A 6,466-nucleotide genomic window follows, 5' to 3' on the forward strand; every position below is an offset into this window, starting at 1 on the left:
ACGTCCTGCATTTGGGACTCTTTTGTTGACTATGATGGCTACTCCATTTCTTCTAAGGGATTCCTGCCCACAGTAGTAGATATAATGGTCATCTGAGTTAAATTCACCCATTCCAGTCCATTTTAGTTCGCTGATTCCTAGAATGTTGATGTTCACTTTTGCCATCTCCTGTTTGACCACTTCCAACTCGCCTTGATTCATGGACCTAACATTCCAGGTTCCTATGCAATATTGCTTTTTACAGCATCAAACCTTGCTTCTATCACCAGTCACATCCACAACTGGGTGTTGTCTTGCTTTGGCTCCATCCCTTCATTCTTTCTGGAGTTATTTCTCCACTGATTTCCAGTAGCATATTGGGCACCTACTGACCTCAGTAGTTCATCTTTTAGTGTCCTATCTTTTTGCCTTTTTGTACTGTTCATGGGGTTCTCAAGGTAAGAATACTGAAGTGGTTTGCCATTCTCTTCTCCAGTGGACCATGTTATTGACATTTAAAACCATATTTTGGCACATTTTAAAAGGTCTTCCACTCTTTTATGGATACCAAGGTTTTTATAGGAATTCTGTAGAAATTCTAATTTTATTTTCACATATATAATATACAATTTTTCTGCTGAGAATGCTTTCAATATTTTTCAATTAATCTTTTGTTTTCAGTAGTTGGTCTGTGATGAGTCTAGAATTTTTTTTTGCCTTCATTTTGATCTATTTTGACATTTGTGATCTTCTTAAATCCATAATTATGTATTTTATGAAATGTGAGAAGTTTGGGCAATTCCTTCTTCAAATATTTTTTTCTGCCCCATTCTCACTTTTTTCTGGAATTCTAATTACATATTTCAGATTATTTGATATTGTCCCATAGGTTCCTGAGGTGCTTCTTCAATCTATTTCTTTCTCTAATATATTCATAAGAATATAATACATAATATTACGATATTATGCATTATAATATATAGGTATATAACACGATAATGACTGTAAAGATCTTAGTCTGCTGCTGCTGCTGCTGCTAAGTCGCTTCAGTCGTGTCCGACCCTATACGACTCCGTAGACAGTAGCCCACAGGTCCTCTGTCCCTGGATTCTCCAGGCAAGAATACTGGAGTGGGTTGCTATTTCCTTCTCCAATGCATGAGTGAAAAGTGAAAGTGAAGTCGCTCAGTCATGTCTGACTCTTCGTGACCCCATGGACTATAGCTTACCAGGCTCCTCCAGCCATGGGATTTTCAGGCAAGAGTACTGGAGTGGGGTGCCATTTCTTTCTCTGATCTTACTCTATACACTGCATATGATATTGCATGAGTGCATGCTAAGTCGCTTCAGTCATGTCCAATTCTTTGTGACCCTAAAGACTGTAGTCCACCATGCTTTTCTGTCCATTGGATTCTCCAGGCAAGAATATGGAGATGGTTCCCAGTCTTCATCCAAGGGATCTTCCCGACCCGGATTGAGTCTGTGTCTCTTAATGTCTCCTGCATTGGAAGGTGGGTTCTTTACCAACAATCAAGCCTTATATATAATACTATGTAGGTATGATAGAGTGCATATTATGTAGGTATAAAATATAATAATAGCTATAGATATAGATCCTAATCTTTCTTTTTCTTATATATTGCATAATTTCCATTGCTTTATCTTCAAGTTCATTAACTTTTGATATTATGCTTATCTGGAGTCTTGTTTTGTTTTTCCAAGATGTTAAAATTTTCAGTTCTAGACTTCCCATGTAAAGTTTTTTTTAAAGTTTCTATTTCTCAATGAAATAGAAAAAAATATCACTTTCTTTATTATAGGCACATATGCTTGTCTAGTTGAGCATAGCTATACCAGCCACTTCTAAAAACTGATAGTTAGAAGATGTGAGTTATTTTGAGGTCCTAGGTTGATTGTCTTTACCTTTGAGAATAGGCCACAGTTCTAGTTTTATTTTGCAGGACAGGGCTCTTAGATTACACTTTGGAAACTGAAGAGATTATGCTGTAGATAATATAAACCCTGCTTATTTCTCTGAAGAGTATTGCTTTTTTGTTTTAGCAAAGCAGTAACATATTTAGAATAAAACTGAAGATTTGTCTTCAGTGAGTACCCACCCAACTAACATCTCAAAAAAATATTTTTTCTCTAGGTGAGCTATTTTGTGTCTTCTTTGTGCATGAGCAGTTAAGGGCCAGCCAGAGATTTGGGCATAATTTATAATCTCATTGCTTTTTTGCGGCAGTGGTTGCCATGGAAGCAAGATGTAATGACTGACTTTATCTTTCAGTTCCTCAGATCAGTAAATGGCAATTGTTTTTTTTTTTTTTTTTTTTAATCATCTGAGTATTAGTTGTTGTGGCAGTGACACATCTTCAGCATACTCTCAGGATAACACCATAGCAGGAGAAATTTCAATTAATGCTAGCTTCTCCTTCCAAGTTTCAGTTCTCCAAAATCTGCTTGCTTTTCACACATTCTCCAGGGTCCAAAATTTCATAGGATATATAATCAACAAAGTATTTCAGAATTTGGTAAACACATCATAGGTTTGTTTAATTATCACTTAAAATGTCATAAGTAGGGATTATCTTCTCCTAGTTTTTGTTGTTATATAATGGTAATTTTATAAGTATATTTTCTATTGCATGATTGGTTTACAATACCTTATTTAATTATTACAAATAATAAATAGTGTGATCAATAGTGTGACTGTCTGGGTTATATCTGAAAAACAGTTTGGTATCTTTCTGAAACAAAATATAAATCTCTAAGATCTCTTTCCTGAATTAAGACCAGAACCTGTAATTTACATAGAGTTAATATAATTTATTTCAACAAGAACAGCTTTACATATATTCACATGAAATCTATTTTAAAGTAATCATAAATGAGATTAATGTTGTCATGATATCAATTTAGAAGAATTAAAAAAAAAAACCACTTCTACCTAATAAATTATACCATCTAATTAACTAGTGATTTGGCTAGTAAAACAATGGTGGTCAGTACACTGGGATGACCCAGAGGGATGGGATGGGGAGGGAGGTGGGAGGGGGGTTCAGGATGGGGAACAAATGTACACCCATGACAGATTCATGTCAACGTATGGCAAAACCACTACAATATTGTAAAGTAATTAGCTTCCAATTAAGATAAATAAATTCATATTAAAATAAAATAATGGTGGCCAGAGTTTCACCAAAAAGAATAAAAGGATTTGGGGGGGTCCATTACTTTCAAAAAGCTCTTTTATAAAGTTCAGAATAACAAATAACATAAGAGCATATTCATTTATTGTTAAACCATTAGACACCTGGGAGAGATAATAATTGGAGAAGGCAATGACAACCCACACCAGCACTCTTGCCTGGAAAATCCCATGGACAGAGGAGCCTGGTAGGCTGCAGTCCATGGGGTCACGAAGGTCAGACATGACTGAGCCACTTCACTTTCACCTTTCACTTTTATGCATTGGAGAAGGAAATGGCAACCCACTCCAGTGTTCTTGCCTGGAGAATCCCAGGGACAGTGGACCTGGTGGGCTGCCGTCTATGGAGTCGCACAGAGTCTGACACAACTGAAGCGACTTAGCAGTAGCAGCAGCAGAAATAATCATACATGTTGGTTGAAATGGTGGTTGACATTGTACAGGAGACAGGGATCAAGACCATCCCCATGGAAAAGAAATGCAAAAAAGCAAAATGGCTTTGTGAGGAGGCCTTACAAATAGCTGTGAAAAGACGAGAAGTGAAAAGCCAAGGAGAAAAGGAAAGATATAACCATCAGAATGCAGAGTTCCAAAGAATAGCAAGAAGAGATAAGAAAGCCTTCCTCAGCAATCAATGCAAAGAAATAGAGGAAAACACCAGAATGGGAAAGACTAGAGATCTCTTCAAGAAAATTATAGATACCAAGGAACATTTCATGCAAAGAAGGGCTCGATAAAGGACAGAAATGGTATGGACATAACAAAAGCAGATAGTATTAAGAAGAGGTGGCAAGAATACGCAGAAGAACTGTACAAAAAAGATCTTCATGACCCAGATAACCACGATGGTGTGATCACTCACCTAGAGTCAGGCATTCTGGAATGGGAAGTCAAGTGGGCCTTAGGAAGCATCACTATGAACAAAGCTGGGGAGGTAATGGAATTCCAGTTGAGCTGTTTCAAATCCTGAAAGATGATGCTGTGAAAGCGCTACACTCAATATGCCAACAAGTTTGGAAAACTCAGCAGTGGCCACAGGACTAGAAAAGGTCAGTTTTCATTCCAATTCCAAAGAAAGGCAATGTCAAAGAATGCTCAAACTACCACACAATTGCACTCATCCCACACGCTAGTAAAGTAGTGCTCAAAATTCTCCAAGCCAGGCCTCAGCAATACATGAACCGTGAACCTCCAGATGTTCAAGCTGGTTTTAGAAAAGGCAGAGGAACCAGAGATCAAATTGCCAACATCCACTGGATCATTAAAAAAGCTAGAGAGTTCCAGAAAAACATCTACTCCTGCTTTATTGACTATGCTAAAGCCTTAGACTGTGTGGATCACAATAAACTGTGGGAAATTCTGAAAGAGATGGGAATACCAGACCACCTCACCTGCCTCTTGGGAAACCTGTATGCAGGTCAGGAAGCAGCAGTTAGAACTGGACATGGAACAGCAGACTGGTTCCAAATAGGAAAAGGAGTATGTCAAGGCTGTATATTGTCACCCTGTTTATTTAACTTACATGCAGACTACATCATGAGAAACGCTGGGCTGGAAGAATCACAAGCTGGAATCAAGATTGCCTGGAGAAATATTAATAACCTCAGATATGCAGATGACACTACCTTTATGGCAGAAAGTGAAAAGGAACTAAAAAGTCTCTTGATGAAAGTGAAAGAGGAGAGTGAAAAAGTTGGCTTAAAGGTCAACATTCAGAAAACAAAGGTCATGGCATTGGTACTATCACTTCATGGGAAATAGATGGGGAAACAGTGGAAACAGTGTCAGATTTTATTTTGGGGACTCCAAAATCACTGCAGATGGTGACTGCAGCCATGAAATTAAATGACGCTTACTCCTTGGAAGGAAAGTTATGACCAACCTAGAGAGCATATTCAAAAGCAGAGACATTATTTTGCCAACAAAGGTCCATCTAGTCAAGGCTATGGTTTTTCCAGTGGTCATGTATGGATGTGACATTTGGACTGTGAAGAAAGCTGCACTCTGAAAAATTGATGCTTTTGAACTGTGGTGTTGGAGAAGATTCTTGAGAGTCCCTTGGACTGCAAGGAGATCCAATCAGTCCATTCTGAAGGAGATCAGCCCTAGGATTTCTTTGGAAGGAATGATGCTAAAGCTGAAACTCCAGTACTTCGGCCAACTCATGCGAAGAGTTGACTCATTGGAAAAGACTCTGATCCTGGGAGGGACTGGGGACAGGAGGCAAAGGGGACAACAAAGGATGAAATGGCTGGATGGCATCACTGACTCAATGGACATGAGTCTGAGTGAACTCCGGGGGTTGGTGATGGACAGAGAGGACTTGCACACTGCGATTCATGGGGTTGCAAAGAGTTGGACACGACTGAGCACCTGAACTGACCTCAACTGAATGTTATAACTCCAAGGTAAGCGAACTTCCCTTGATTAAGTATTCCTATTTTTACATACTTGCACATATGTTTAAATTGTCAACTTTCATAAAATCCCTGAGAGTATTAATAGCTTATTGTATATAGAGAAACTAGGACCACAGAAATTAAATATCTTAAGCACAATCCTCTCAAAACCACCATGTGAGGAATTCATACTCTGGACATTTTAAATTATAATTTACAGCTTCTAACCACTCTAAGAAAGGCCTCCATTCCTCTGAAAACTTTTCCCTTTGTTTCTACTGCTTAATATTCAGCACATTAAATGTATAAAATTAGAAATAACATTTCAAATGCAAGTATCATCATGAGGAAAGTTATTACATTGATTCAAATTCAAATTTAGGATATTCACACCATATGTCAGGGTCCATTATTTACTCAGTACCATATTCAACATGTACTATGTTCTTTGCCTGTCATATCCAATTCACTGTAGACTGCAGAAACAGGTTATGATGGAGTAAAAAGCATGGTAATAGATGAAGGGAGTACATAAAGGATTGAACATTACTGCATAGCACAGAAACACTGATAGGAAATCTTCAGATGGCACATTCATCCTTGAAGAAATTTCAGTTTTTGCTAAGAATAAGTCAGTCAGTCTGTATCCTCTTTACATTAATTATGAACCAAAACTCTCCTTTTAGAGTAATGCAAAATCTTTATTCAGAATGTGGTATGAAGTAACAAATATACTTTTGCTTTTATTGACTGAAACTAGGTGATGATTTTATGAAAACTTGCAAGCAGAGAAACCATAACAAAAAGTTATTAAGTGCTATGCCAGGCAGCTTTGATAGCATAAAAGCAATTGATAAGCCTTATTATTTGGGGAAGGA

The sequence above is a fragment of the Oryx dammah genome, unplaced genomic scaffold (genome assembly GCF_014754425.2).
Source record: "Oryx dammah isolate SB20612 unplaced genomic scaffold, SCBI_Odam_1.1 HiC_scaffold_25, whole genome shotgun sequence".
Classification (NCBI taxonomy): Eukaryota; Metazoa; Chordata; class Mammalia; order Artiodactyla; family Bovidae; genus Oryx; species Oryx dammah.